The sequence below is a fragment of the Sturnira hondurensis genome, unplaced genomic scaffold, assembly GCF_014824575.4.
Source record: "Sturnira hondurensis isolate 20B ecotype Veracruz unplaced genomic scaffold, ASM1482457v3 Scaffold0010324, whole genome shotgun sequence".
NCBI lineage: Eukaryota > Metazoa > Chordata > Mammalia > Chiroptera > Phyllostomidae > Sturnira > Sturnira hondurensis.
In genome coordinates this window covers 1,603,414-1,613,829 of record NW_028082955.1, presented here as the reverse complement: position 1 = coordinate 1,613,829, position 10,416 = coordinate 1,603,414, and the positions used below count along the sequence as shown (strand labels likewise).

Sequence of the window (10,416 nt, the reverse complement as noted above, 5' to 3'; positions counted from 1 at the left end):
GACCTTGGGAGCCTTTCCTCATCTTGAATTTTATGAAATAGTTTGAGAAGGATGGGTGTTAGTACTTCTCAGAATGTTTGGTAAAATTTACCTGTGAAACCATCCAGTCCAAGGCTTTTGTTTGTTGAGAGTTTTTTGATTACTGCTTCAAGTTCATTAGATATAATCTAGCTATTCATATTCTTTAATTCTTTGTGATTTAGTTTAGGAAGATTGTATGTTTCTAGGAATTTATCCATTTTATCCAGGTTGTCCAGTTTGTTGGCATATCCTTGTTCATAATATTTTCTTACAATCCTTTGTATTTCTTTGGTGTCCTTTGTTATTTGTCCTCTTTCACTTCTGATTTTGTTTGGGTCCTCTCTTTTTTCTGATGAGTCTGGTTAAAGGTTTGCCAATTTGTTTATTTTTTCAAAGAACCAGCTTTTGCATTCATTAATTTTTTCTATCTCTTTTTAGGCTCTATTTGATTTATTTCTGCTCTGATCTTTATTACTTCCTTACTTCTACTCATTTTGGGATTTGTTGTACTTTTTCAAGTTCTTTTGAGTGTGAGATTAGGTTGTTTGTTTGAGCTTTCTCTCTCTCTCTCTCTCTCTCTCTTTTTGAGATAGGTCTATAATACTATGAATTACCCTCTTAGGATTGCTTTCCCAGTGTCCCACAGATTTTGGGTTTATGTGACCTCATTTTCATTTGTTTCAAGGTTCCTTTTGATTTCTTTCTTGATCTCATTGTTCACCCATTCATCATTTAATAACATGCTATTTAGCTTCCATATCTTTGCACATGTTTTTTGGTGTTCTTCTTGTTACTGATTTCTAGCTTCATAGCAGTATGGTTAGAGAAGGTGCTTGATAGGATTTCGATCTTAAATTTATTGAGACTTGCTTGGTGTTCTAACATGTGTTCTATCCTATAAAATGTCCCACGTGCACTTGAAAAGTGTGTATAGTCTACTGTTTGGGGTAAAATGCTCTGAAGATATTGGTTAAATCCATTTGATCTAGTGTGTTGTTTAAGGCCGCCGTGTCCTTGTTGATTTTCTGCCTGGAAGATCTGTCCATTGAAGTCAATGGGTTGTTAAAATCCCCAACTGTTACTGTATTTCTGTCCATCTTTCCTTTTATGTCCATCAAGATTTGATTTACATGTTTCGGTGCTTCTATTTTGGGTGCATAAATGTTTACTAGAATTACATCCTCTTGTTGGATTGTTCCCTTTATCATTATGTAGTGTCCTTCTTTGCTTCTTACTATAGCCTTGGTTTTAAAATCTACTTTGTTGAATATAATTACTGCTACCCCAGGTTTTTTCTTTTCCATTTCCATGAAATATTTTTTCCAACCCTTTTCATTTAGTCTGTGTTTATCATTTGGTCTGAGGTATGTCTCTTGGAGGCAGCATAATATGGATCTTGTTTTCTTATCCATTCGGCTACCCTATGTCTGTTAGTTGAAGCATTTAAGACATTTACATTTAAGATGATTATTGATAGATACATATGTAGTTCCATTTTATCATTAGATTGTTTTCCTCTGGATTTTTTTTGTTTCTCTTCTTCTTCTTCTTCTTAAAGAAAGGTTTTTAACATTTGTTGCAGTACTGGTTTGATATTAAAAACTCCTTTAGCTTTTTCTTGTCTGGGAAGCTCTGTATTTCTCCTTTGGTTTTGAATGATAGCCTTGCTGGGTAAAGTATCCTTCATTGTAGGTCCTTACTTTTCATCACCTCAAATATTTCATGCCATTTCCTTCTGGTCTGAAATGTTTCTGTTTAGTAATCAGATGCCAGTCTAATTGGTGCTCTTTTGTAGGTAATTACCTGCTTTTTTCTTGGCTTTTATGATTCTCTCCTTGTTTTTAAGCCTCATATTTTAAATATAATGTGTCTCAGCATAGGCCTCTTTGGGTCCAACTTGATTGGGACTCTCTGAGCTTCCTGGATTTGTGTGACTTTTTCCTTCACCCAATTAGGGATGTTTTTGGTCATTATTTCTTCAAACAGGTTCTCTATCCCTTGCTCACTCTCTTCTCCTTCTGGTATTCCCATGATGCCGATGTTGTTACACTTCATGTTGTCCAAAATGTTTCTGTAGCTCTCCTCATATTTTTTAATTATTTTTTATTTTTTCTGCTCTGCCTGGGTGTTTTTTTCTACCTTGTCTTCCAAAACACTGACTCAATCATCTGCTTCATTTAAACTACTGTTTATTTCTTTCAGTGTATTATATATCTCAGATGTTGCATTCTTCATTTCTGACTGGTCCTTTTTCATGGTTTCTATGTCTTTTTCATGCTGGTGAATATTCTTATCATTATTACTTTAAACACTCGATCTGATAAATTGCTTGCCTCCATTTCATCTAGTTTATCTGAAGAATTCTGCTGTTCTTTCATTTGGGGTCTGTTTCCTTGTCTTTCCATTTTGGTTGCTTCTTTGTATTTTCTGCCTTAGATGTTAAACTAATCAGCCATCAAAACAGATCCACTTGTTAATCTAGTCAAGCTGTGAACAACAGTTGGACTTAAATTCCACAGGTTGGGGCAGAGTAATTCCTGGAGCAGGGATATTGCTTCCCCTCAGAGTGATGCCACTTGAAGAGGAGTGCTTTGCCTGAGAAAGATGGCTCCTGCACTACGGGGAATGACTCAGCATAGAGATCCTGGTAGCTGTTCCTTCAGTTCTCTCCCCAGAGCCACCAGCCTCAGACTATTCTCAAGTGTCGCTAGTCTACACTGCCTTCCCTCTTCCAAATTCTAGGGTAAGTGACTGCAAACAAAATTTTGTGTGTTGGCCTTTAAGAGGCTCTTTGCATCTCTAGCCATCTCTTCCTGGCAGACAGAAACCCTGCTGCTTTTCACAGCTGGTTATTATTTGGGGTTCTTTCCAACTTTGTACTGTGGGCTGGAGAGCCCACCTTGGGATTTAGACTACACACTTCTCAGGGTGAAACCCCCCCAGCTGCTGAAATATCCCTCTGGAACTTCAGCTGCCACCGGTGGGAACCTCTGCTCTCCCTACCAGGCTTACTGTGGTAATGTGGTTTCTTTTGTCTGTTCTTGGTTATAAGACTTCTCTCCAGCTAGTATTCAGTTGGTTGTTCTGGATGATTTCTCTATGATTTAGTTGTAATTCCACACTGATCCTGGGAGGAGGTTAGTGTAGCTTTTACTTACTCCTCTGCCATCTCTGATAACTCCATCATCTTTTTAAATGACCAATTCTCTAACCTTTTGTCTTATAAAAGGAGTTGTCATAAAGGTGCCTGCAGTAATCAACACATCCTCCCTTAGGTTTTACAGGGATCTGGCCACATTTGGCTGAGTCTGAGTGAGAAGCATGGTCTGGATCAGAATTAAGTCTGGTGTTACTTTGTTTCTTAGGACATTTGTAAGGCTCCTTCCCATTTGCACTTTCCTGCCCTGGTTCTGATGATGGGGATCTCTGTGTTACATTCTAAGGAACAGTGCAGTAATATTTAGAAACCAGAAAACTTGTAAATTTTTTGAAATGGGACTGAGCATGGAGATCTAGCTCACAAAGCAAAAGAAACTGTATACATGGTGCTCTGCCTAGCATGCCCAGCTGATTTTTTGCTGTAGTCTTAATGATTCATCTCTCATGATATCGATCATTGATCTAGCAACTCGGAGCCCTTGATTAAGTCCCTCAGATCCTAATGTAACATGATTCTGAGTCAGAAGGTGTCAACAGCACATGAAGCAATCATGTAATAATTTGCATTTTACCAACATCTTTGATAAAGAAACTAGCTCAGCAATAACTGGTGTAAATAAAATTGAAAAGGGGAGTAAATTAAGATACATTGTTTGAAATAGTCTTCTATATTTATTCAAGTATAACATGAAAAAAGGACTACTGCATACCAAGACTTTTTACCTTACCTTGAATTTCTGTATGGACTCAGGAGTTACAAGATTTTGTTTCTTCAAAAACTGATTTATAGTTTTAGCCGTTTTTTTCAATTGGATATTAGAGAGAGAGAGAGAGAGAAAAGAAACATTGATTTGTTGTTCCACGTATTCATGCCTTCATTGGTTGATTCTTTTTAGATGCCCTGACTGGGGATTGAACCCACAACCTTGGCTCCAACCGAGCTACTTGGCCAGGGCCTTTAGCTTTTTCTAAATTAGTCTGAACTCATTTCATTTATTATTCTCTAAAAAGAATATTTAACGTTACCTTTTCTTTGAAATTTTTATAAAAGAGACATAAAACATGGTGAATACTTGGCCTTCAGAAAGTACCAAGCCTGTGTCTTTTGTGATGTCATTTCTTGACAAGGCTAAAACAGGCTTTGGGTGGTTGTGTGTTTTAAGCAGCTAGGGCTTCTGGACTGTTAGTTTAGTCCCAGTGGATTCTTAACAGAATGTTGGCTGTTCCATTATCTTGTACAAATATTTGGCACTGGAATTCCCTTATTTACTAACTGTAAGTAATATAATATTTTTAACCTCCAATCACTGGGAAAGGCAAAATAAACAACCAACATAGACGTACTCAGCACTGAAAGCTTGCAGAGCTTTGTGTTTGACAGGGGAGGGACTGGAGTTTATCATTTATCATTTAGTGAATACAGGCCTTTAATCAAATGTTTTGTTTATCAAAAGTGTTGGCCATGTAGATGTAGACAGGAGTCAGAAGGCTCTGTGTTTTTAAAATATTAAAATATCCAATAAAGTATGTTATAATTTTAACAAATTTGATTTTTGTGGTTTCTAAATATGTTGACTGTTAGTTATGAAAAAAGATATTAGGATAGTATCAGGTCAAAACAGCCTTTTAGTGTTTATAATTTTACTTTCTGTCAGTGAAATACGAGTATATTCTTAGTGAGGAGGTTCTGTGGTGCTTGCTTATCTGCTTGCTGGCCCAGGAAAACTCATGTGAAAGTGTTCAAGAAAGACATTACACCTTTGTTTCAATGTAAAAATTATTTTCTAGTTGACATAATATAGAAAAAAATTGAAAAATAACTTTTATTTGTGGTAGGTTGGATATAGGATGTTTTTGTTCCCTGTAGAAAGTACAGTATATATCTCGAGAGTCTTTGCTCTATGAAACTGTTGGAATGAGGTTGTTTTATATTAATAGGATGTATTTTCTATAGAAATGCTTTTATAATCCAAAGCATCGTTTCCTGTATTTCTCCACTGCTTATTAAGTTTAGTGTTCTCAATAAATATAAGTCCTAGATACATTTAGTGGTTTTTATAAGGGCAGACTGCTTTTTTGTTTCCATTAGTTTTATAAGTTAGAAATGAACATTTTAAAATAAAATATTTTCCCAAAAGTGAAAATTATTTGTAAAATCAAATATTATTACTTTTCTAGGAATGCCACTAATATCAATTATTAACAGTAAAGAAGTGAAGATGTAAAAAAAATAAATCACTTTATTAGTGGTTTTATAGAAGTTCAATTTGATGAACTTTTAAGCACTTGTTGGCTACATGGTACTATGCTTCACAAAAACTGTAGACAATAAGGACAAAAATTAATTTTATAATCAATTTTAAAAGGTGCTTATCTGACTGACTTTGTATAACTTCAAAACCTAAGAATAGAAGATGGAGCTGATGATAGGATTTGTCAAGGATTTTGACATAGTAATTAAAGCAACATTTGTGATATAATTGTGGCAGTAGAATTGCTGGGTCAAAAGGAAGATCCATTTTTAGTTTTCTTAGAAAATTCCATATTGTTATCCTCAGTGATTGTACCAGTCTGCAATCCCACCAAGAGTGAATTACGGTGCCCTTTTCTCCGCACAACCTCTCCAACACTTGTTGTTTATTGCTTTGGTTATGATGGCCATTCTGACCAGTGTGAAGTGGTATCTCATTGTGGTTTTAATTTGCATCTCTCTGATAGCTAGTGATACTGAGCATCTATTCATGTGTCTCTGGATCCTCTGTCCAGAGACATGTGTCCCTGTCCTCCTTGGAGAAGTGTCTGTTCAAGTCCTTTGCCCACTTTTTAATTAGGTTGCTTGTCTTCCTAAGTGGAGTCCTGTAAGTTCTTTGTATATTTTGGAGATTAAACCCTTGTCTGAGGTATCATTGGCAAATATGTTTTCCCATACAATTGGTTCTTTTAACACTGTTTCCTTTAGCCATGCAGAAGCTTTTTATTTTGATGAGATCCCATTTGTTTATTCTTTCCTTTATATCCTTTGCTCTAGGGGTCATATCAGTAAAAATGTTACTGAGTGAAATATCTGAGATTCTAGGATTATATCCTAAGCACCCTGAAACACCAATCCAAAAGAATTCATGCACCCCAATGTTCGTAGCAGCACAATTTACAATAGCCAAGAGTTGGAAGCAACCTAGCTGTCCATCAGTAAATGAATAGATCCAAAAATTATGGCACATATACGCAATGAAATTTTATGCAATGGAAAGAAAGGAGCTACTACCCTTTGCAACAGCATGGATGGAACTAGAAAGCATTGTGCTGAGTGAAATAAGCCAGGCAGTGAAAGACAAATACCATATGATCTCACCTTTAACAGGAACCTAAACAACAAAACAAACAAGCAAGCAAAATATAACCAAGACACTGAAATAGAGAACAGGCTGACAGTGATCAGAGGGAAGAGGGGAGGGAATTTCAGGGGAAAAGGGGAAGGGTTTACAGGAACAAGTATAAAGGGCACATGGACAAAAACTAAGGCGGTGTGGAAATGGGAGGGAGGTGGGGAGCACTGTGGGGGGTGTGCTAGGATGGGAGTAAAAGAAGAAAACTCTTTGAATAACAATTAAAAGAAAGTAAAAAAAATAAACACACACACACAAAAGCAGCATTTTTGCCTTTAGCCATAGGTAGAAGGAAAAAGAAAGGAATTTTGTGACCACCTTTAGATTTTTAAATATTATTAGTAGTCTTTTTTCCCTACTGCAAAAGATAAAAAATGAGAACAGAGGGGTGTTAAGTCATTCCCTCCTTAGTATATCCAAGTGTAAACGTGTGCTTGTGTCTGTCTGTGCCTCAAAGGTCAGGGTGTACGGGATGAATTGTGAGGTATGGCTAACACCACCACCAACATTCCTAAGGTAATACGTACTGTGTGCCAGCCAATATTATGTGTGCTTTAAAGTATTGACTCATTAAATTCTCCTGGCTATGCTATGAGGTTGGCACTCTTGTCATCCCTATTTTATAGAGGAGGTGGTAGAGCTGGAATCTGGGTCCAGGTTGCTTGGCTCCAGAACTTGTACTTTGAAAAACTTAGTGTTCTGTTGTCTCTCATTCCCATATAGATAAAAGTACCGAGCTCCATCTTCTCTTTTTTAAAAACAGAGTTTTTGATATTATTGTAATATTTTATGGAGAGTAAATTATATAACGCATGTGAATCTCTGGCACAGTAAATAATTTGTGCATTCATGCCTGTGTGTATTCACTCATATACATAATTGCATATGTAGGTATAGACATGTAAGTATATCGATATTTTGCATATTTTATATGCTTTTACTTTTACATAGTCATAATACCTGATGATACACAGGTGGGGCAAAAGTAGGTTTACAGTTGTGAGAGTAGGTTTACAGTTTACAGAGTAAACTCTGTTTACATGAAACAGAGTTTATTCTTGTAGCATTGTTTATTAATTGCACTATTTTCTACTCAAACTGTAAACCTACTTTTGCACCATCCTGTATACACACATACATCTCTTTTCTGCAAATAAACAAAATTCAAAACCTTCCTTATTGAACAAAATCGGCCATAACATAGAATTCTAAACTTCATAGTTTTGTGACTTAAATGAACTCTACTGGAAAACAGTTCTTTCGACAGTGATTTGGGCAGGCTGTATATGTGATTTTAATGAGCAGCATTACAGTAGAGATCCAAATTTCCAAACAGGTCTACTGAAAGAGACCTATGAGTGGGCTCTATAAATTACCTTTAAATATACATTTGTTTGTTTTGCTATAGCACCCCTATATCGACCTATTGAAGGAACACTTAGCAAAAGGATGATAGTTTCAGAGTATAAAATTTCCAATTGTCACCCACCACTTTGCTACTAAAACCATGAAGCATAACTGGACTACTTACAATTTTGAACAACTGTGTCTACCAAGTTACTCTCTTTGGTGTAAAGGCTTCAGGCAAGCTCTTGTTTATTTTAATTTTGCTTTTACTTTTATCAGAGCATTTCATACGCTTAATGTAGAGTTAATTTTACTCTAAAAGGCTTATTAGGAGCAATAGTTGTCCTCACCCCTACCATTCCCACTCCCAAGACGCAACCACTTACAACTTTTGTTTTAGCAGATTCCTTCTAAATGACATATTTATGTGACTTTTCTCATTCATTTAGCTTTAAGTTTTAAAGTCTCTGCATTGACTTCTTATGGAAGATGAAGAACTGGCCCCCTTTCCCACCTTCATTCCCCCCGCCCCAGACATACTTCTTATTTCACCTCCACACGACATGACGTAATTTTGATTAAATTGGTGTTTCCATGACCGTGACTATGTAAATGGTCACAGCTGGGCCGGGTAAAGGACTGAATATACTTTTTCTTTCTGGAATAATACTTTGTTTTTCTTGGAATTACTAAAGTGCCTGTTTTCTATGAATTTCTAATTCAACTCCAAACTTACCCAGTGTTAGTCTCTGCCTTAAATTTTCCAATATTGGGGCAGTTTTTGGATGATTTTTCAAAGAGCTATCTCTTTTGCAACATTCTAGACCTGCTGAAGTTGCTGCTCTCTTGGGCTGTACCTTTATTACTCCTGGCAGAGAAATGGCACCAGAATGTTACCAGTGATTGGATCTTTGTTCAGCAACTTCTGTTTTTGAGTTCTAAGAGAGAAGGAATCTAGAGCCAAGACTCAAGCTATAAGAGAGTTTATTTGAAAAGTCACAGAGGTAGAAGTGAGCTGTAGAAGAAATGGGCTCAGGGAACGAGTTACAGAGGCAAAAGAAGTGCCCTTAGAGCTTAGGAGAGAGACAGGGGCAAGGGAATGGAGAGTGGGGAGAGAGGATGGGGAAAGCCAAAGGAGTCACTCACAATGGATCCTCTGTCTTCAGGAGGTCTCAGAGGAGAATCCTAGTAGAATATTCATCAGCTTTCTAGGTGTGTCCTTTCAGGATCTTGGTCTCCACTGATTGGTTGGCACTAGGGCAGGGGGGTCATTAGTCAGTGAAGCTGGTCCTGACGTCAGCCATGGCACCACTTGTCTGGTTTGCTGCTTTTCTGGGCTGGAGCTGAAACACAACTGAGGCCTACATGTTATCCCTAGGGGTTAATGTGTAAAGGAGTGGTCTTGCAAGGTTCCTCGTGGGAGTTGCCTAAGGATACTCTTCAGCCCAATGTTCCTCCTCCAAGGGGGTTTACTAAAGGACTGGTAGACGTAACAGGGGAGGAAAGGTCAGGGGAGGATAGGTCAGAGGAGGGTCGGAGCTGCATGACCAGCAATATGAAAGGTCTTGAAATGTCAAGGGATCTAAATTGTTTGACCAGTGGTAGGCTAGAGGGAGAAAGGTTACCTTGGGGGCAAGGTTCTGTTTTCCCAGTTTTGCCTGTTGCCAGGCACCTAGGGCTTTCTGCCCTGGTGACCTTCTCTACCTGGCCTATTGTCCTTGCTGTCCTCATTTCTAACTGCCTACCACATGACCATTCTGGGATTTCCTTTGCTTCCCTCTTATTTTAGGTCCCATGTTTCCTGGAATCAAAGTCATTGTCCTTTGTGTTTAGTCTCTCATTTTAGGGAGACAGCTTTTGGTAGTTTCCTGAAAAGGCAAATATAAGAGATAGATTTCATTTTAAATCTTGCATGCCTAAAAATGATTTTAGATACCCTTATGTATTAATATTGATGTCTGTGGAATTATAGGTTAGAAATCATTTTTTCTCTTGATTTTAAAGAATTTCTATCACTGTTCTCTAGCTTCCAGTATTTTATTGAGAAATCCAATGCTGTTTAGTTTGATTTGAGTTTTGAACTTTTGTGGAAAAGATATGTGAATTTGAACTTCAGTTATCTGTTTTCAGTACTGTACTTTATCCTCTACTGTATCTTGTGCCCCCAGTCCTGAGACTTTGTTTTACTGTTTCCATACAAACACGACTCTTCCAACGTCGGTGTTGCTAAGAGTGGGTAGTCACCTAGCTATATAGCATGGTGAAGGGACTTGAGGGTTCTAACTTCTTCCTAAACAGGTTTTCAACAAGTCATCCTCTTTTCAGCTGTACCTTCATCCACTTCCAGAAGTATCTGGGGCTGCCAATACCTGAGCATTTGAGGGCTCTGTGGTGGGAATTAGGTTGTTCCAAAGTTCTGCCACTACTGGTTAAGCATTCATTCAGCTTTTGAAGGACGCTGAATAGTTTGCTTTTATTTCACATTCTTTGCACCTTCCAAAAT

The 10,416-nt window shown here is 37.4% G+C and overlaps 1 protein-coding gene across 3 annotated transcripts in view; it reads left to right on the top strand.

Annotated features, from left to right (window-relative positions):
- Positions 1-10,416, top strand: part of TSPAN12 (tetraspanin 12) — a 77,401-nt gene that overhangs the window by 33,973 nt on the left and 33,012 nt on the right. The gene's annotated exons all lie outside the window — the stretch shown is intronic.